The sequence below is a fragment of the Mobula birostris genome, chromosome 16 (genome assembly GCF_030028105.1).
Source record: "Mobula birostris isolate sMobBir1 chromosome 16, sMobBir1.hap1, whole genome shotgun sequence".
In the NCBI taxonomy this organism is placed as follows: Eukaryota; Metazoa; Chordata; class Chondrichthyes; order Myliobatiformes; family Myliobatidae; genus Mobula; species Mobula birostris.
In genome coordinates, this window is record NC_092385.1 from 57,392,163 (window position 1) to 57,414,755 (window position 22,593).

General features: G+C 41.2%; 1 protein-coding gene across 4 annotated transcripts in view; it reads left to right on the plus strand.

Annotated features, from left to right (window-relative positions):
* Positions 1-22,593, plus strand: part of dag1 (dystroglycan 1) — a 142,090-nt gene that overhangs the window by 58,580 nt on the left and 60,917 nt on the right. The gene's annotated exons all lie outside the window — the stretch shown is intronic.

The window sequence follows — 22,593 nt, forward strand, 5'->3', positions numbered from 1 at the left end:
CTTACACTCTTTTGGCCTTTCTCCTTCTCTCCTACACCCCCACCCCAATCTTACCTTTGTTTAGTCCTGCACCCTGTTTAATGCTCACTCTGCCTTGTTACCACTTCCCTGCATTCCACTCCACCTATCACACAGCCATTTTTCCTCTTCTTCCCCCCCCCCCATTTAATGGCCTCTCAGCCACCTCTCCTCTCCATGCACACCTCTGCCCTCCACTCCATCTGTTCCCCCTCACTCTACCCTACCCCTAACTCTTGGCATTCACCCTTTTCTTTCTTGACTCCCAACTCCCTACCGACAGCTCATCCTGTTTCCCCACCTCATACTTGCACAATGTTATTCAGCGAATCCCTTGCATTTCAGTTGTCTTCCATATCCATTCCCCTTTCTTACCATGCTTGCTTTCTGTTACTGCCTCTCTTGTACAGTGATCCCTCAACTGTTTTGATTTTTTTAAAACTGATCCCCTCACTAGTTAGTTCCAGGCTATTTGTGTTTGAGGTGGAGAAGAATTTAAAGAATGGACATGGGCCACAGAGTGATTGAACTGAGCCGGGTCAACGTCTTAGTAGCTACTCTGGTCCATGCCCCTGCTGCAGGCAATGGTTGTTCGTGCATTTCTTGAGGACGTCTCCAATGGCCTGTGAGTTAGTCCAGTTTATGTGATCAGTCTCCTGGGAATGAATCTATTGGAGTTGGGGTGCAGTAAGCTGAGGCCTTCCCGTGAGACGGGAATGCTGTTGGCTTGGTACACTGTGAGTTTTTGGTGGGCTCAGTATGAGTGGGGTAATGGTGACAGGCAGGTATGGGTGGTTATTTTCTGCCTACAGTATGGGGTGATTTTAGGTACCCATCCCTAGGACAAGCCATTGGTGCTTGGGAAATAATTGGGGCTAGGTTTTGAATAGGAGTGGGATGGTTGTGAGTTGGTGCCACTGTGGAAAGTGGTGTGCATTTGGTCTAGGAATACTTTACTCCCCCATGTGAGGGAACACTCAAGCTGAGGAAGTGGACCATTTTTATTCTTTACTAAGACTAACAAATCTGGTGACGGTAAGGATCAGTTTGGCTGTAGTGAACTTCTGACTGATGGTCTAGATTGCTTGGATAGATGAGCAGTTCATTCAGACTTCCTTCCCCAAGAGAAGGAAACTGAGTGCAAAGATGATGGGAAGACCCTGGTATGTTTCGTGCAGTGCTCTGCAAGGGGTTGCGTCTGCTTCATGTGGTGGGTGAGCCAACAAACTGATCTATTTGCCAAGGTCATCGTAGTGCTGGATTTTCCAGTTGTCAGCCCAATTCTTTACTGATGCACATTGGAAGTGGCATTGTTGTAAAGGAGCTCTGAACAAGTGTGGAACTCGATAAAGATCAAGCGTAGGAAGCCGAGCACATTGCGCAGGCTTTTTAATTTCCATCATCATTGAAGCAGTCTTTGTTGTGGCATTTCCCAGTAACAGGAGTTCATTGTAGTCCCAGCCTGAGGAAAAGTCAAACTTGATGTTGTGTTTATTATCATGTTTGTCGATGTATAATCCGGCACTGCAGGCATGAACAATAGTATAGTGTCTGGTGGCTGTGGATTTTTCATACATCAGTATAAATTTTAATTTGAACTGTAGACTTAAGGTTTTAGCTGGCAAGTATAATCAATATGCAGAATGATGAAATTACGGAAGCATAGATCTTGTATGATGCTAAAGACAGCTTTCAGTATTTCTAGTTGAGATTGTGACAGTGATGTGCCAATGTATCTTACTTCCCAAAATCTGCTCCTGTGCTCCTGCTTTAGTGAGTTAACCAGTAAGAAATGTGGATAAAAGCGTAGAATTACCAAGGTTAGCACTAGTAATATTAAAATGTTTTTATACCTTTTTGGGGTAGATTAACTATATAAAAATAAACTTGGAGCATCTGTAGGTATATTCAAGATACTCTGTTTCCTTTCATTTAGACATTACAATATCTGTTTTGTGTTATTTTAGAAGCCTATAATTTAGGAGTGCCTGTTCTAGGTGACTGGTACTCCATCTTCCACAAACGAGAAAATAATGCAGATTGCTCTTTTCACCTGGCATATGATAACTCGCATTCTACAGTGTGCACTGAAGTAACTAGTCTGAGTTTTAAACCTGCCTCTTATCTACTGGCCATTTAACCATGCAGGGCGTTGAATTGAAGTTTTTGCTCACAACACAAGGTCGACAAACTAATTTGGTACAATACAAGGGATCAATCATTACACGCAAAGGAACCCCCCCTCCCTTCCCCTTTTCCATCTATCTATATGGCCTAAATAATTGTCATTAGTACCACTGTCCCTTTACACATTACTTTGATATTAATGGATGGCCTAGAGCACTGTATAGACTCTGCTTAAGATCACGATTGTTGAAGACCAGGGAGCAATTAATTTTTTTAATTAGTGTTAACTTCGTGTACTTATTTCAGAGTTTGTACTTGAGTCTGGTTCATGGTGTACAGCAGCCTAAAACAGACAAAGTTTTTATTTCACCTAGCACCACTTTATGGAGAGACTAGTGGAAAGTAATTTTCTTTTGAAGTTCCAGAAAGCAAAAATGTTAAATGCATGAATGCTTATTGAGGCATATCAAACAAAACAGTTTAGTTCTAAGGTCAGGAGTACCTTCCATAAATCTTCACAGTATTTTACCCAAGGTCTTATGCAACATTTGAAAAATATATTGGCCAAACTTTTGGTAAACTAATTTCATTCTGCATGATTCAGGGTTAGATTTTTGTCTTTTGTGAAGCTCCTTGGGTTATTTGAAGCTCTCGATAAGCTAGGGAGGGTGCAGAAAAGTGTCAGAATAATATTGCTGGGACTGGAGGGCTCAACCTATAAGAAAAGACTAGATACTGGGACTGTTTTCACTTGAGTGAAGGAGACTGGGGGTTGGCCTTGAAACTAAAAGTCATGAAAATAGATGAAGTGAATCATCATGCTATTTTTTTCCCCCCATCGTGCCTAAACCTAGAAGACATAAGTTAGAGATGAGAGGGAAACAAGTTAAAGGATGTCTGAGGGATAGGTTGTTCATAGAAGTTGATGGGTGTATGAAACTGCTAGAGAAAGTGAGCACAATCACCAGGTTTTTAAAGAGAGCACAATCACCAGGTTTTTAGGTTATTGCATAGGAAAGGGGTATTGGTCAAATACAGGCAAAAAGGGCTAGTTCAGGAAAGCATGGGCATGTTGTGTCCAAGGTCCAGTTTCTATGGAGGAATGGAGAGCCTCAATTATAAGCCAGAAATTTCGATTTTGCTGTTGGTTGCCAAGTTGTCTGTATACTAAGTTCGCTCACCTGGAGTGGGTCTTCCGCCAAACACTTCTGTAAAGAAAGTAGCTCTGTGCTGATTGCCAAGATCCTGAACACACAGGGTCTTGCCAATTAGGCAGGCACCAATATATTTTGAAAGCCAACAAATGTATCAGAGACATTCACAGCTATTCAAAAAAAAGTGCAAGAAGTTTTAAATGTGCATGTTTTAGTAAAAATTAAATGTAACCATCTTCCTATAACCAGTTCTTGTCTGTTGAAACAAATGGCATTGACCAGACAGTGAGGTTTAACAGAATATCTCAGACCCTCCTTACTCTTGGAAGTGGCAGAAGTTTTCTACTAGACTCCATGAGGCGCATACCTTTTGAGCTTGGTCTTTGCTTTTTGCCACAGGATTCCCAAACTCCTATGGAGTGGAAAAAAATGTGCATTCATATCTCTGTACATCATTGAATATTTGGTGTATTGGGTCTATGCTGACTCTCAATGAATTCAAATTCCCCATGGATTTCCCCATTTAGTTATTCTCCCCACACTCCCATAATATTTACTTCACCACCCTCTGAGGTCCCCCTTGCTATATTAGCAGAAAATTGGTGGCCAGTTGACCCACAAACCCCTTGTTCTTGTGATTTGGGATGAAACTTGTTCACCCAGGTAAATTGATGCACTTGCAAGGAGAACATGCAAACTGCAAACCTGGCGCTGTGGAGCAGCAGCTCCAACCAGCTGTGCTACTGTTCCATCCCAGTACCGCCATCTTCTCAATAGAGATTTTGAGACAGGAGGAGATTGCTAAGAAATCACAAAGCCTCTTCTATCTGATTAAGGTCAGTGCTCGATAATCTTCACATCAATGATTGAAAACTATAGTTTCAGGATTTTATCACGACTGCTAGGTGGTATTCTGCTTTTAGCCATGCACTTTTCCCAAGCATGACATATTTGGTTGTAGGCTTGCAGCACTGCCAACAAACAGTGCTTTGCTGGGTTGGCAGCCTTGTTCAGGGCAGCTGCCATGAAAGGTTGTTGGTATGGCTGCACTATTCAGTAAATATACTGTACTCTCTGATGTTGCTATTGGAACTGATCAGAAATAAAATACATGATTGGAAGGGAGCCCACCTTGGCCTCAAGCAGAATGCAGTCTGGTAGGTTTTAACGATGCCCAGGAAAAGGAAAGTACTTCTTTGGAAAATATTTACCTGTCCTCCCCTCTCCTGCACTGCACCTCTCCCACTTTCAAGTTTTATCTGTGAGTAATTATAGATGCTAGTTTAATGGACATGCGTACTATTTTCAAGGGCAATTAGTGGGGGGTGGTGTGTTGGGAGTCCTGATCAAATCAGTTGCTGTACATGTATACAGCGGTCTCAATATTTGGGCAGAGTTCTGGTGAAGTTGATTTTGTTGCTGGTTGCTATGCTCCCATTTAAAGAAGTCTCCAAGTCTATTTTGGTTTGCATGCTTGTAAATTTCTGCATCCTTTTGAAGCATAATCACCTCTCCTATGATGTAGTGATCAGAACTGGAAGCGGTACTCAAGCTGTGAAATAACCAGTGTTATATCAAGTTCAAACTTGACCTCACTACCTTCCTATTCCTTATCTGGTTAAATGAAATGGTGCCTTTTTAACCACCTTTTTCATTTGTTTTCCACTCTATGGACATGTAGTCCAAAGTGCTTTTGTTTCTCCAAATCACTCAGTAATCCTTGTACTTATTGTGCATTCTCTTTATCTGTTGTTGGTTTTCAAATGCATTACCTTTCACCTCTCAGGATTATATCCCTTTTGCCTCTTTTGCCTAGCTGCCCTGACCTCCTTGCTCGTCCGCAGGTCTTGAGCTTTTCTCAACCCTTGGAGCAATTTTTTTTTGCTATCTACAGCCTTGGAGTTATACAGCACAAGCAAACCATTTGACCCACGGTCACACTGATGACTACATCTGCAGGAAGTGCATCAAACTTCAGCTCCTGACTGACCAGGTCAAGGAACTGGAGCTGGAACTGGCTGAGAACATCATAGGTTAGACTTCTGTTGAGATGGCCACACCCAGAGTGCAGTCTTAAGATAGTAATTGGGTGTCCACCAGGAGCAGTAAGGGGAGTAAGCACTTAGTGTAGGGTTCCCCTGCGGCCATTCCCCAGCAACGGGTATACCCCTTTGGATACTGCTGAGTGTGATGATGTAGTGGCACTGTTGTATCTCTGCGGCTCACCAGGGAAAGGTAAAGTCAGGCAGAGTGATGGTGACAGGAGACTTGATTAGGGGATGGACAGGAGATTCTGTGGCTGCGAAAGGGATGCCAGGTTGATGTGTTGTCTCCCAGGTGCTAGGGTGCAGGATGTCTGAGTGGCTGCAGAAGATTCTCAAAAGGGAGGATGAGCAACCAGAGGTTGTGGTGCACATTGGCACCAATGACAGGTAGAAAAGGGTATGAGATCCTGCACAGTGAGTAATGGGAGTTGGCAATGAGACTGAAGAGCAGAACCTCCAAGGTAGTAATCTGTGCTAGTCCCAGAATTTCATGCTAGTCAGGGCAGGAACAGGATGATAGTACAGATGAGTGAGCTGCTGAGGTGGTGCAGGGAGCAGGAATTAGATTTATGGACCATTGGGATCTCTTTTAGAGAACGTATGGCCTGATTTTTTTTTTAAAAAGACTAGTTACACCGATAGCCGAGGGGGGACCAAAATCCTTGCGGGCAGGTTTGCTGGAAATGTTGGGGAGGATTTAAAATAATTTGGCAGGGGGATGGAAACTGGAGTGATAAAGCTGAGGATGGGATAGTTGGTACACAAGCATTGTCATAAGACTGCAGAAGGACAAGAAAATGGTAGGGCAGAATTGTAGTCAGTGGGATAAGTTGAAGTGTAACATGCGGTCAAAATCGAATAGGGTGATGAATATAAGACCGAAGGTGTTATATTTGAATCTATGCTGTATACAGAATAAGGTAGATGATCTTGTAGCACAGTTAGAGACTGACTGGTGTGATATTGTGGGCATCACGGAGTTGTGGCTGAATGATTATAGTTGGGAGCTTAACATCCAAAGATGCACATTGTATCAAAAGGACAGGCAGTTGGGCAGTAGGTGTCTCTGCTGGTTAAAAAATAAAATAAAATCTTTAGGAAGAGGTAACCTAGGATTGGAAGATGTAGAACCTTGTGGGCAGAGTTAAAAATCTGCAAGGGTAATAAGGTTCTGATGGGAGTGATATACAGACGTGGATCCTGAACAGTAGCCATGATGTGGGTTATAACTTCCAATGGGAGATGGGAAAAGTGTGCAATAAGGGTAATATTACAATAGTCATGAAGGATTTCAATATGCAGTTAAATTGGAGAAAAATGGGTTGGTGCTGGATCCTAAGAGGGAATTTCTAGAATGCCCATGAGGTGACTTTTTAGAGCAGCTTATGTTTGCGCTAACGAGGGGAAAGGCCCTTCTGGATTGGGTGTTGTGCAATGACCCAGATTTGATAAGGGAGCTTAAAGTAAATAAACCGTTGGGAGGTGGTGATCATATGATGGAATTAACCCTGCAGTTTGAGAGGGAGAAGATGGTCAATATTACAGTGCAGTAAAGGGAATTAGAGGCATGAGAGGAGCTGGTCAAAGGGAAGATGAGGTAACTGGCTGGTAAGCTAAGTCAAAGACTGCATAAGAGAAAAACAGAGGGCACATAATATAGCAAAAATGGTGGGAAGTTAGAGGATTGGGAAACTTTAAAAATCAACAGAAAGCAACTTAAAAAGCTACAGGAGAGAAAAGATGAAATATGAAGGTAAGCCAGCCAATAATATAAAAATTCTAAAAGTGTTTTGCCGATATAGGAGTAAGAGGTAAGAGTGGGTATTGGAATGCTGGAAAATGATGATAGAGCAATGGTAATGGGTGAGCAAGGAAATGGCAGATGAACTGAAGTTCACTCTTCATTGTAGCAGACCCTAGCAGTATGCCAGAAATTGGTGAGTGTCAGGGGGCATAAGTGAGTGTATTTCCTTAAACTAGGGAGAAGGTGCTTTGGAAGCTGAAAACAGAAGAACTAGATGGAACCTAGGGTTCTGAAAGAGGTAGCTAAAGAGTAATGAACTTTCAAGAATCACTGGATTCTGGAATGGTTCTGGAGGACTAGAAAATTACAAATGTCACTCCACTTTTCAAGAAGAGAGGGAGGCAGAAGAAAGAAAATTGAAAGCTATTTAGCTTGACCTCAGTGGTTGGGAAGATGTTGGAGTCCACTGTTAAGGAGAGGGTTTCAGGATATCAGAAAATAGACCAAAGTTCTTGAGGGGAAATCTTACGTGATAAACGGTTGGAATTTGAGGAAATAGTGGGCAGGATAGACAGAGGAGAGCTAGTGGATGTTTCAATGAATTTTCAGAAGGCCTTTTGACATGAGGCTGCTTAACAAGAAGGTATTACAGGAAAATTACTAGAATGGATAGGAGTTTGGCTGACTGGCAGGAGGCTGAGAGTGGTAATAAAGGGGGCCTATTCTGGTTGGCTGCTAGTGACTAGTGTTCTCTAGGGGTTGGTATTAGGACTGCTACTTTTCATGTTGTATGTTAACGATTTGGATGATGGAGTTATAGCTTTATGGCCAAGTTTGCAGACAATACAAAGATAGTGGAGGGGCAGAGAGCACAGCCTCAGAATAGAGGACGTCTGTTTAGAATAGAGATGAGGAATTTCTTCAGCCAGAGGGCTGTGAATCTGGAATTAATTGCCAAAAATAGCTGTGGAGGCTAAGTCATTGAGTAAATTGAAAGTGTAAGTTGATAGGTTTTTGATTAGTAACTGTCAAAGGTTACAGGGAGAAGGCAAGAGAATGGAGTTGAGAGGGATGATAAATCAGCCATGATGAAATGGCACACAGACAGGAGGGGTCGAATGACCTAATTCTGCTTCTGTGTCTTATTGTTGTATGGGCCCATCCCATCTAAGCCAACCACTAAGTACCCATCTAAATAAATCCCAATTACCACCACTTGGTCTTTAGCCTTGTAAATACGTGGTGAGAGTCTGCTGTATGGCACTTCATAAGAACCTTGCAAAAGCTTTGGAGTACATCAAACTTGCCTACCTTGTTAATTTCTCAAACTCCAACAGAGCCTGCAATTGACAAATCCATGCTGGTTGGCCCAATTCTTTTAATTATGGATTCCAATATTTACGCATGGCCAAAATGAAACAATGGTAGATTTCTTTTCTCCCTTTTTAAAATGGGACAAGTTGAGCAGTCCTCTAGTCTTCTGGCATTACTCTCGTCATCAGGAAGCCGTGAATACTGAGGGTAAAAGTCTCCACTATATCTTCCCATTGCATGTAAAGGCATTATCTATTAGAGTGGAACAGTGAAGCCCTTGGTGGGCAACAAACACCAGTATAGCTGTGACCGATACAGCCTCTCGTTTGTTCTCCCAGTCTGTTGACTTCACTGAGTGTTATTTGTACTAATGCTTATTGAAGAATATCACTTGGAGAACACTGGGGCCCTTGGTATGTGCTTCAGAACTTTGCTGAAAGAAATCTCTTGCCTGTTACATTCCTTTGTGGCCCTGCAAATATTACAAGTCACAAAATTCCAGAAGAACTCAGTGTATCAGGCAGCATCTATGCATGGAGATAAAGTCAACATTTTGGGTTAAGACCCTTCCCTCATCAGGAGTGGAAAGAAAGGGCAGAAGTTGCTGTTTATTTCCTTCCATAGGTGATGCCTGACCTGCTGAGTTCTTAGAGCACTTCGTATGTGTTGCTCTGTATTTCCAGTATCTACAGAATCTCTTGGGTGTTCAAGTATTTCAAGTCTGTATTTGTATTGTGCAATCCTTCAGTGAATATCCTGCAGAAAAAAGATGGAATTGACTGGGAGGGGTTACTGGCTTTGCCAACTGATACTTGGGAATTATGGTAAGCTGTTTTGTTTTTCCCAGTGGAAGCAAGCAGATAAATAATTTGGTCATGGGAATCATTGCCCATCCTGTTGGGTTAACTTTGTTTAATTTGATTTTTTTTTATACTATGTATTTAGAGTAACGGGAAGGGCCTGGGAAGTCGGCATTGTGTCAACACGTGCTCTTAGATGTGTGTTGGAGTACTTCCGTCTCTGTGATGGGGTCTGCACTCTCTTGGCCTGTTCCCAGCAGCTGTCAGAAAGGCCCATTTTGTCTGGGTTAATCCTCCACACCTCACCTCCCACATGCATTTATGTGATGCATCCTTGGGAAAGTCCAGGGTTTTGGTCTTTACTATCCAGTTTAGCCCTTACTTTCTGGCAAATTAAGTTGATGTATTTAAGAATTAATGACATGTAATCTTAGTTTCAGATTAGAGTTGATTTCAGAAACGAAGGTCTTTATAAAGAGTATGCTTGTATAATCATGAATATTGATTTATTACGTATCTTAAACCGGATTGTAGAACTTTTTTTTAATATGCTTCTTGTTCTAATCCAAAAGTAATATTTGTATTTGTTGCTTTTACTATCTGTGTTTAATGGGTTTATTGAGGAATCTCTTCGTATTGTACTAGCAGCCAGCTGTCAGTGGGTAGCACTCTTTCAAAGGTTTGTGAATTCTTCCGATCTAGAAGGTTTGAGCATATAAACCTTTCTGGAAGTGAGTATAGAGCCCTACAGCATAGAAACAAGGTCTTTGGTCCATCTGGTTTATGCCAAACTATTATTCTGCCTAGTTCCATCAATCTACACCTGGATATTAGCCCTCCATATCCCTCTATCCTTGTATTTATCCAAACTTCTGATAAATGTTGAAGTTGAAATGTTGAGATCCACCACTTGTGGCAGCTCATTGCACACGCTCACCACCCTCTGAGTGAAGACATTCCCTTGTGTTCCCCTCACCTTTTATGCTCAACCCATGACCACTAACTAGTCTCGCCAGTGGAAATAGTTTACAGTTACCCTAATACCACTTAACGCTCATAATTTTATACAGAAAATCTCCTTTCATTCTCCTATGCTCCAAGGAATGGAGTCCTTAACCTATTCAACCTTTTCCTATAGTTCAGGTCCTCAAGTCCAGGCAACATCCTTGTAAATTTTCTCTGTACTCTTTCAATCTTACTGATATTTTCTCTCTATTTCTTATTCCTTAGTTCCATCCACATACTCTCAGTTGATGAGATCTCCAGTCTGTCCTGTCTGAGCACTGCCATGATATTTCCCCTGACTAGTAATGCTACTCGTCCCCTTTTAATTCCTCTCGCTCTACTATTTCTAAAACAAAGATTCAGTTGTATGTAAGAACTACCAATAAGGAGGAGAAAAGGACATGAAACACTAGCTTTTCTATTGAGTCTGTTACAATATCTTACTCAGCTATTTGTATCTACTTTATGCTGTACCATGCAACCAAGCCTATGCATGTAATTTGAGCCTTTAATCCTCGGGTAAAGGCTATTTAGGGGAGATATTAATATCTGATGCCCAAAGTTAGCTACGAGGTCAAAGTAATTGTAATACAACACCCCAATGGCCTACCATCTTTATGCTTTTTATTGGTAACTCTACCCTGAGCTTTTGCCATGAAGTACATGATGTGACTCTGGAGTTCCGTGCCCTAGAGGGCAGAGAAGGCAGATTACTTCAATGTATTCAAAGTGGATGTGTATATAAGGGAAAGGTGGCAAACAAGATTTTGGTCAACAAGATGGTTTCAACCTGAAATATCAGCTAATCATTTCCCTCCACAGATACTGCCTGAACTGCTGAACTTCTCCAGCAGTCTGTGTGTTCTTCTAGATTCAGCATCTACCATCTCTTGTCTCAATATTTAGGCCAAGGTGAATCATTCACAATTTTGCTGAAATGATGGCACAGTTCAAGAGGCCAATTGGTCTGCTTCTGCTCTTGTGTCAATGTGAAGGAGTAATAATTAATGCCTAACCCGAATCTATATTTCCTCACTTGTTTTTGTTGGAATTTCCTCACCCGTAGCTGAAACCAGATGGTTATTTTAAAGCTCTGTTACATCTTAATGTTTGTACCTTGTGAACGCTGAACACCCCACATTCACCTGCACTAGAAACTGAGGCTCTTTAAATGAACTAATCCTCCTCTGAGCCTTGACTGTGATCCCAGTATTCTCCCTGTCATGTGAAAGACTCAAAGGTTTGCAGTTTTTTTAGCTGCTGCAAAACAATAAATTGCAGGACATGTCAGTGATAATAACTAGATTCTGATCTGAAAAGCAAGCAGACTGATTAGTTCAGAATTAGCATTTAGAAGCCTAGACTGACTATTTTCCCTTGGGACATTTGGCAGATTTTGTCATCTATAATGCAGATAAGTGCCTACATTACAGGGAGGGAAAAAGACGTCTAATGATTTGTAGGTGAAAAGCAAAATATTGCTTCAGAAACTATTTGTGCGGCCCACTCAACGATGTTTGGAATGTTAGAATCCTGATTGTGATGCATTTGGGTGGGAGGCCTTCAAGGAATGAGATATCATGTCTGTTTAATGATAGAAGGAGCCAAACACCCATCTGTTTTCTTTCAAATCTGGAGGTTTAATGTAGAAATACTTTTTCTCATGCGTGCAAGGAGTGAGAATTGTTGAGCATTTTTTTAGATGCTGCTCCTGTTGAAGGTCATATTGCTGGCATACCAAGTTGGGTGTGTAAATCACCACTTAAATAACTTGTACATTGAGATCATTGGGGTTATACTCCTGGGTTAATTAATAACCACAGTTTCTGAATAGGTAACAGCAAAAACAGTTCCAGTCAGTTCATGGCCATTCTTGCAAAAATGGCCTGGCCATTTGAGAGATTAAAGTGGATTTTTAGAGAGTGTGTCTCTGGGTTTTCTATGTGGATTTTAAGGAAAGAAGACCAGTGTAGAATACAAGACAATGATTGAAAGTGGGTGTACAGTACTGTGCAAAAGTCCTGGGCAGATACAGATAGCTAGGGTGCCAATGATGTTTGCACAGTATTGTGTTTGTCAATGTGGAGCGGAGAGTGAGTTTGTAAAGCTGGCAGGAGCAAAGGATGTTGGTAATAGTGAGGGTGGAGCATCATGGGAGGGGTGTGGGGCAGGAGGCAGAAGAGGAGTGCTGGGGCAGCAGGAGGTGCAGGTGCAGGCACACTCGGCCCTGAGACACCAGGCAAGGTCATTTTATTGTAAACAATTGGGTTATTGATCATCACAGAATGTCTGTCTGGTGCTTCTTGCTCCGTTCTTTCTCCCTTCCCTTTTTCCCAACCATTATTCCCCTCTCCCTTCCATCTCTAAGTCCACAATAGAGACCCATATTAGAATTGGGTTTATCATCACTCACATATGTCATAAAATTTGCTGCTTTTTTTTTGATGCAGCGGCAGTACAGTGTAATATATAAAATTATTACAATACTGTGCAGAAGCTTAGGCACCCTGGATGTGAGAGAGAGGGAGAGATATAGAAACTTAAAAAAAAGAGTAATTAATTCTAGACAATACTTAAGACTTCTCGAGAGCATCTGCTATTCCAGTAAACATTCAGGCTACATCCACACTACGCCAGATAATTTTGAAAATGCCAGTTTCGAGTAAAAACGATAGGCGTCCACACTAAGCGTTTTTCAAAATATCTCTGTCCACACTAGATGGATATTTGGACGAATCTCCTACTAGGCATGCACAGGACGCACAGAAAACAAGCGAAGAGGAAACGATATACTTGGTGCACGTTTATCCAGTTACAGAGTAGAAAAACTTAAAAGGAATTGCTCTTTGCTCTCGCGCAGGAGGACTTAAAACTAAAAAAAAACAAATACTGGAGCATATGGAGGCAACCGACAAGGAGTTCATGGACAGTATGACCTGGCTGACGACGAACATTGAAAAACTGACTAACTCTTGCATTAATAAAGCACCTTGTTAAATGTATAAAACATGTCTGCATCAGTGTTATCTTGTATTTCCATACAATGTTACATTAGGCTGTTACACATCTATTGTCAGAGAAGTACTTGCATAAATAGGTAAACCTTGGTTCTTGATCCTCCAAAATATTCCGCATGAATTTAAACTGGAGGCAGCGGAGGGTGCTTTCTGTCCTTACCTTCATACAAGCAAGGACAGAAAACAGGGCAAAGTGAGTGTACTTATTTATTCAGTAAGCTATGGGTCAAAGTATTTGGTGAGTACATTTCTAACTCTTCTGGCTTCAGTCTCTTTGCCGTCTGTTCTGAAATTGTTAGGTTCTGCGAAGCGCAGGATCAAATATCGCTGTGATGATTGTACACTCTAAACAATAAAGTAGTAATAATAAGGATAAGAATAATAGGAAGAAAACAATGAAATGCCATGCTGTCACCATCCGTTCCGGCACGTCATGACAGCGGTTTTAAAAAGCTCCGGTTACCCCATACACACTGCAACGGATATTAGGCATTTTCAGATTTATTCACTCTGGAGACCATTTCTGAAAATCTCCGTTTTCGGGGGCTAAAAGCGCCAGTTCAGTGTGGACGGTGGGTCAAAACGAAGAGAAAAAGCTTTGTTTTCAAATTTATCTGGCGTAGTGTGGACGTAGCCTCAGTCGGCCAATGAGAGCACTTTACATCTGCTGTAAGCCACTCACGGCCAATCACGTACTAGTTCACGCAGTGCCTCCCCATGTGTGTAAACGTTCTTGCTCCCTCACCAACTTATTCCATTTGTTTCACCCATAATGCTTGGAAAACAGTCTGCAACTTCAAGTCAGTGTAGTAAATCTGAGGTGTCTAGGAAAAGCATTACCGTGGACATTGAACTCCTCGGATTTCAAGTGGGACCAGTCATCCAAAACGTCGTTGAGCTGGTCAGTGCCGCGGGATTAGAGGATGTTAATGATGCTGATGTTGTAAAGTTACTGCATTCTCATGAGAGCTTTAATGATGAAGAGCTTCAGTAACTGGCAGAGCAGCACGTCTTGGGTGAATCTGAGGACACAGATGGAGAAGAAACACCAGCAAGAAACCTCACCACAAAATTCTTCACCACTATCATCATCATGGTCACACAAATCATAGACCAGTTCATTGATAATGACCCTGACTGGTAGCGAAGCAATAAGGCAAAGACAGGTGTTCTCAATGTGATTTCTTGCTACCGAGAACTGCTTCATGAGAGGAAACTTAAGAAAAGGCCGTCAAATCACAAAGCCGAAGTTTAAAGGACCCACAGCCTGCCCCCCCCCCCCCCAAGATGTAACCACCATTCACTTCCTGCTGCTGCTGTAATGTGTTGCTGCCCCTCTGATGTACAGGTCAGGCCTATTTGCATATTTGTTTCTCCACAAATCACTGTGCACACATAAAATAATGCATCATGTATCTCCTATACAATCAGGCACACATGTCCATTTACCCCGCATAGCACGGATTTGCATAGCGCTCCACCTCCAAGGAATGCATCCTCAGCGTTAAGCAGAGTCTGAGTGTAATTTGTACAATTTGGGGCTTGTTCGCAGAAAATGCAATTGCTGACCAGTAACCTTTTAACTAGAGTTGCCAGGATTCCTGAAGTAGTGGCACGATTGTAAGGTGCATGGTACCCTTTTTAGTGGAATATGATTAAGCTATTACTGTAATGTCCTTTGAAGGAGTCATGATGGTGTTCATTTTTGATACGTGCCTAGCAGCATAACTACAGATTTTTTGCCAGTCGTAGACTGTACCTAAGGACATAAAATTAATCCTTGATTAATTCTATACATTTGTATGTATTAGGAACTTGCTGTGGTGTGTTGGTCAGAGCATGACATGCAACAAAAAACGATATTCAACAATTATTACGAATTATATATAAAGTAGAAGTTAAAGTATGGATGTGAAATAAAATGTGAACAAGTACATAAATGGCAGCATGTATGACTAGATGAATGACTAGAGTTGCTGTAGCAGACTATCATTGCTGCATGTTAAAAGGTGAATTCAGTATTGCTCAAAAAGAGCCTCCAACATCCTCTACTCCTGTGTGGTCGTCTTTTCCCTGTCATTGCTGATTCACTATTGGCAACTATGTCATTAGTTAATGGGTCCTAGCCTCTGAAATATCCTCCCTAAACCCATCCATCTTGAAATATAACCATTCCTTTATAGGTTGTTATTCTTTTTGGAGTTTCTGATCATCGCATCCAAAATCAGCTTTGATGCCTTTGTGTCAAAGCTTGTTGGTATCAGTTCTTTAAAGCAGCTTTGATTGTTTTACTTCACTAAAAGCATCATAAAATTTGTAACTAATTTTTGGTTATAAGTATTATTTAGAAAAATCTCTCCAGTGTATCCATGACAATAGATAATGTCCCCAGAGTCTCGCCTTGCATTCAGGCATGTCACCTGGAAGATATTGATCCTCGGACTAGCCCGTCGAGAAACATTAAACACAAAGTAGTTATTCAATAGTAAAATATTAACCCAAGTGCCCATCATCACTTAGGCCCTGTTTTTATTGCTCAGTGTCAGGATTCCAGGCTTATCAAAGCTGCACCTCCCAAGTTGACTGAAATTCAGACTACGTCCTCACTATGCCTGATAATCTTGAAAATGCTGGTTTCGAGTAAAAACCACAGGCGTACACACTAAGCATTTTTCAAAATATCTCTGTCCACACTAACACGGATATTTGGGTGAATCCCCTCTACTGGGCATGCGCAGGACACACAGAAAACAAGCGAAGAAGAAACGGTATACTCACTGCGCGTTTGTTCAGTTAGAGTAAAAAAACTTAAAAGGAATTGCTCTTGGCTCTCGCGCAGGAGGACTTAAAAAAAACAAATACTGGAGCGTATGGAGGCAACCGACAGGGAGTTCACCGACAGTATGACCCGGCTGACGACAAACATTGAAAAACTGACTAACTCTTGCATTAATAAAGCACCTTGTTAAATGTATAAAACATGTCTACATCAGTGTTATCTTGTATTTCCATACAACGTTACATTAGGCTGTTACACATCTATTGTCAGAGAAGTACTTGCATAAATAGGTAAACCATCTTCATACAAGCAAGGACAGAAAACAGCAAAGTGAGTATACTTATTTATTCAGTAAGCTATGGGTCAAAGTATTTGGTGAGTACATTTTTAACTCTTCTGGCTTCAGTCTCGTTGCTGTCTGTTCTGAAATTGTTAGGTTCTGCGAAGCGCAGAATCAAATATCGTTGTGATGATTGTACGCTCTAGTATCAATTGTTTGGCGACAATAAAGTAGCAGTAATAATAATAAGAAAACAATTAAATGCCGGGCTGCTGCCATCTGTTCCAGCACGTCATGACAGCGGTTTTAAAAAGCTCCGGTTACCCCATACACACTGCAACAGATATTAGGCGTTTTCAGATTTATTCACTCCGGAGACCATTTCTGAAAATCTCCGTTTTCGGGAGATGAAAACGCAGTTTTAGTGTGGACAGAGTCAAAACGAAGAGAAAAAGCTTCGTTTTCAAAATTATCCGGCATAGCGTGGACATAGCCTTGCATTTTGTTTGTGTAGTTGTCCTCTGATTTCCAGTGGTCAAACAAGCCCAACCTTCAAGATGTATAAGGCTTCCTTTTGTTGCATGAGTGACTGATTTATTTCATACCTAACTGACCTAACTATCTATTGCCTCCTTTCTTCACTAACGTTGAACTCGAGTGGCAGCACTTTGGGGATTTTACACTGCCAATGAGACATGTTTGTCTCAAATTGAACAAACACTTGCCTTCTCCTAGTCCTACTCTGCCATCTCTCACTGTCCAGAGAATGTGGGAAGTACAAAGTGTGCACTTATTGAGGCCACCTTGTTGGTGGGATTTCCAAACATCTAGAATGTGATGTTTAGGAGCCACAAGTGGCTTTATGCAGACCTTTGCTTAAGTAAACTGAAGTACTGTTGACTTGAGTTTATTTTTATTTGAAGTGGTTTGACGTTTTATGTAGATCCAAGGTGATGCAAACCAGTAACTCAGTCCAATAGAGTTAAATTGCTCTTGGCATATTACTATTTATATTTCCCAGTGACTTGAAGGTTTTTGCAGAGATGCTGATGGTTTCTCGCCAGTACTTTGAGGCACTCTACCCAATAATTGCACTCAAAACAACTGCCAGCTGCCCTCCACAATCCCTGGAAGGAGTTCCCCTTAAATATTTTAGTTTTATTCTATGACCACTAGTTTTAGTCTTGCCCAATCTCAGTGGAGAAATATTGCTCGCATTTACCATCATAATTTTGTATACCTTTATCAAATCTCCCTTCATTCTCCTTTGCTTCAGGGAATAAAGTCCTAACTTTTTCAACCTTTCCTAAACTCAGATCCTCAAGTCTTGGCAATATCCTTGTAAGTTTTCTGTTATCTTTCAATTTTATTTATATCTTTCCTGTAAGTAGGTGACCAGAACTGTACGTGGTACTCTAAATTTTGTCTCACCAATGTCTTGTATAACTTGAATATAACATCCCAATTCTGTATTTACTGCTCTGATTTATGAAGGCCGATGTGCTAAAAGCTCTTTACAAACCCTATCTACCAGTCATGCCATTTTCAGGGAATTATGGATATATAGTCCCAGATCCTTTTATAATACCTCACTGCTTAGTGCCCTACCATTCATAGTGCAAATCCTACCCTGATTTGTCCTCCAAAGTACAAAACTGCCTACTTGTCTGCATTATATTCCAGCTGCCATTTTTTTTTCAGCCAGTTTTTCTCACTACTCCAGATCCCTCTGCAAACTTTGATAGCCTTCTTCACTGTCTACTACGCCTCCAATCTTGGTGCCATCCACAAATTTGTAGATTAGTTTACCACTTTATCATCCAAGTCATTAGCATAGGTGAGAAAGAACAGACACAGCATCGATCCCTGCGGTACACCCTTGGTCATAGGCCTCCAGTCAGAGGTGGCCATCTCTACTACCACTGTCTGACTTATCCTGCAAAGCCAATGTGTAATCTAGTTTACCACCTCATCCTGAAAGCCAAGTGACTGAACCTTGTTGACCAGCCTCATGACCGCCCATCAGGACTTCATCAAAGCCTTGCTGAAGTCCATGTGGATATCTACTACCTTTCCTTCAACTTTCCTGGTAAGTTCCTAGAGAAACTAGAAGAGATTAGTTTGATATGACCTACATGGACAAAGCCATATTGACTATCCCTCCTCAGCCGCATTCTGTCCAAGTATTTGTATATCCTTTCCCTTGGAATACTTCCGCTAATTTACCCATGACTGACAATTAGGCTCACTGGGCTATAATTTGCTGGTTTATTGGAGCCTTTTTGAACAACGGAACAAAATTAGCTACCCTTCAGTCCTCCGGCCTCTCACCCAGGGCTAAGGACATTTTAAATAGCTCTACCAGGGCCTCTGCAACTTTTACACTAGACGCCCACAATGTCTGAGGGAAAATCTCGTCAGTTCCTGGGGCCATGTGTACCCTAAATAATCTCGAAACAGCTATCCGTATATGGTACATGACCTCACTACTGTTTTACCTCCATTCTAAAGACTTCATCTCCTGAGTAAATACAGATGCAAAAAAAAATCCATTTGAGATTTCCCTCATCTCTTCGTTCCGTGCAGAGGACCACGCTGATCCTCGAGTGAACCAATTTTGTCTTTTCAGTTAAATAATGATAATACCATGACAAGCTCCCCTGCATGGACCATGGTTGAGAATAATACTTCAGTGTTTACTGTCTGAATGATGGGTTGCTAAAAATATTTCTGTGCTGATGGTTTTGATTTGGATCCAGCAGGAGCACTGATTTGTTCTCAACCTTACAGAGTGTGGGAAAGGTCAGCCCATCAGTCACTGAATACATTGTAGTGCAGGGTGAGATTGGGATGTAGTATTTTTACTTTGTGTCCTGCAAATGGGAATTGAATAAATATACTTTTGCACACTCAATGTGTTTCACTGCAACCTGAAGACATGTGAACATTGGAAGGGTGAGATGCACTTTGAGGCTCCTGGGACATTAAATCCATGGTGGATGATAGAAAGAGTATTGTTGAATAAAACTGTTCATATCCATTTAAAATATATTTTGCAGATAAAACTGTGTAATACACTTGAACTGAAAGGTCAACTAAAGGTTATGAAGAATTTATGGCTCAGTTTTGAAAATCAATTATTTTTCTTTCCCTCAAATAACCCTTTCAAAGCCTCCTGTCTTTGGGAATTACAGGCTAAGAACCTTCCTGTTAATTTGTGCTTAAACTGAAAGAGTACGTGTTGAAGTGCGCTTTCTGTCCTGGGAACAGGCTTTTTAATTAAATAAAAAAAACTACATGCCAACAAATGGAATTCAATACAAACAAAAGCTTTTTAGGATTCTTGTCAAGGACCAGTGGGAACAATTTTAAGAAAATTGGTAAAAGACTCTGTGGTAAATGAGAATCCTGTTTAAAGCACTTCAAACCTGGAATGCACTACCTGAAAGGTTGGTGGAGGCAGATCCCATAATAACTTCCAAAGGGGAATTGAATAATACTTGAAAAGGAAACTGTTTCAGGATTGAAGGATGAAAGTGCCAAATGGGTGTTCTTTGAAAGTCAGCACAAGCATGAATGGTCTTCTGTTGTGTATGATTCATGATTCTTCCAATCAGTTAGAGGAATGGCTCAGCTGTATTGTTACTCAAGTTTAAGTGCCTAGTATCCACAACATTTAACAACGCTGCTTAGGGATATGGGAAAACAGCTGATTCCCCACACTGACGTGTAACTCATCTACAGTTCCAGAGGGAGGTAGAACAGAAGTCCATTTTCCTCAAGCTATGTTTAAGCGGTGTTTTTTGTTTTGATTTGATTCTTGGAAAATTTTAATCAGAGGATTTTTTTTCCCATGCGTCTCAATTCCTGTGACATCAGATGTTTGTGTACTTATCTAGGTCCGTCTAGATATTGTTATTTGGGATTCTATGCGTCCATTATTCAACATTGATACTTTAAACTATGGGAATGTGTTTAGATGCACAATTCCAAGTCTCCTTGGAGGATCTTGAATCAAATGCCTGTTTGATGCCAAGTCGAGTGAAGGTTTCCAGTTGAAGGTGTAATGTGATTTAAACTTGCCAAAAGCACTAGGACTAACGCCAAAGAATTATTCTGGGGCTTTTCCTTGTGGCTTGATTAATACAACAATGTCCCTCATGGTATGTAACATTGAGGAGGTTGAAGTGCTAGTTTGCAGTGCTCAGTCAAAGCAATATTGATCTTTTTCAATTGGGCTTAGAGACCTGAGAGGGAGATGAACACTCCCAAAGTTATCCCTCCCAAATCGTAACTGGTTTCTTCCACAGAAAGGCTGGTCATTTTTGAATGAGATCAACGGCAGATGTACCAGCCTCCTGATTAGAAAAGAAATTAGCTTTATTTGTCAAATGTGCTTCAAAACCATAACGTACAATGAAATGTGTCATTTGCATTAAGCGTCAATAGTGAGAGATGTGTTGCGGGCAGCCTGAAAGTGTCTCATGCTTCTAGCGTCAACATAGATTGCATGCCCATAACTTGTTAACCATGCACGTGGAGGAAACTGGAGCACTCAAAGGGAACCCACACAGTCACAGAGAGAACATACAAACTCCTTACAGCGGCAGAAATTGAACCCTGATCACTGGCACTGTAAAGCGTTGCACTAACTACTATGCCACCATGCATCAAACAGCTTCTCAGCCCACACTCACTTGTGTGGGGAGAGCAGCTGCAAAAGCCAGGACTGATGCAAGAATGTGCTCAGTTTCCTGGAAAGGATGTGTTATCTCCACAAAACTCTACTTCTCACCTGTCATTGCTCAAAGTGGAGAACGAACATTCAGGATGTTATAGAGAACATCAAATCCGTGTATCGGGTACACACACACCCTGTGGGGGAAAAAGACCATCTTCCAAATTGCCAATAACAGTACCTCCTCCCACTCTTTGCAAATCTGACATTGTTCTCTTTAGCCAGTTCAGAATCAAAGCCAGAACCAATGCAAACCATCCTTGATTCAGAGCAACTGTCTATGATAAAGACTACTGTCTACTGTAGTCCAGTACAATACAGTTCCATGTGCTAGGAAAGAGCAGAAATAATTCTTCCATTAAATTGTTCTGTTGAAGTAATGAATAAGTGCACTTTGACTGCTTTTGTGGTTCTGACTGCAAATGGGAGTTCATATTTTTGTTTAATATTGTGGGCCCTTTTATTATAGCAAGGCACTTTATAACACAACTTGTTACTGGAGACAGATGCTGAAAGGGCTGGAAACCTAGAGCAGTGAGGTGCTGGAGAAACTCAGATCAGGCAACATCTATGGAGGGAAATGGACAGTCAGCATTTTGGTTTAAGACCCTTCACCTGGACTGGAAAGAAAGGGAGAGCTAGTATAAAATGGTGGTGGAGATACTTGCATTGTATTTCCATCATTTTCTCTCCCCTTTCCTCATCTGTCTATCAGCCCTCTCATCTGGATCCACCTATATCACCTGCCAGCTCTTGCTCCACCTCTTTCCTCTACATTTTTATACTGACTATAATTCCTCCCCTCTTTTTCCAGTTGAAATGAAGGGTCTTGACCTAAAATGTTGACTGGCCATTTCCCTCCATAGAGGCTGCCTGACCTACTGAGTTCCTCCAGCCCCTTTATGTTACTATGTTATAGTTGCTTTAGAACAGTAGCTATGTTCTTCCCTGAAGTTGGTTTTTCATTGTTTTAAAGATAAGCTGGTGCCTGACGTCTTCATTTGGTTTCATTCTTCAGAACTCCTTTAGAATATCCATCAAGCTTTGGGGCTGAATTAGATTGAATTTTCATCCTTCGTGTCGGTGTATATCTCATTCACACTGTCATTTGGTCATATTTTTTTAAAAAAGTGTGGTTAATTGGAATTTCAATGCCATCAAAAAAATTTCCATTAAAACAAAATATTGAGTCCTGATGAAGGGTCACGGCCTGAAATGTCAACTATTCATTTCTCTCCACAGATCCTACCTGACCAGCTGAGTGCCTGCAGCACTATTTGTTCCTCTGGATTTCCAGCATCTGTGAACCTCTTGTGTTCTTGCCTACTAACCAAAGGGAAACTGTGTCACAGTGAAATATTGGGCAAACTCCCTGTGTGTATTGTACTTGCTGGTCTAGTTGAGTCACTATTGATTTGAGCCAATGAGTTTACTCATTGGTTTGTTGCTAAGCTCAAATAATGGCAAAGTGAGGAAGACTTGGAATTGAGAATGTGTGCTGACTTTTGGGAATGTCAAAACAGCGTAGAAATAGAACACTATATATACACTGTATATAACAAAAACCTTTTA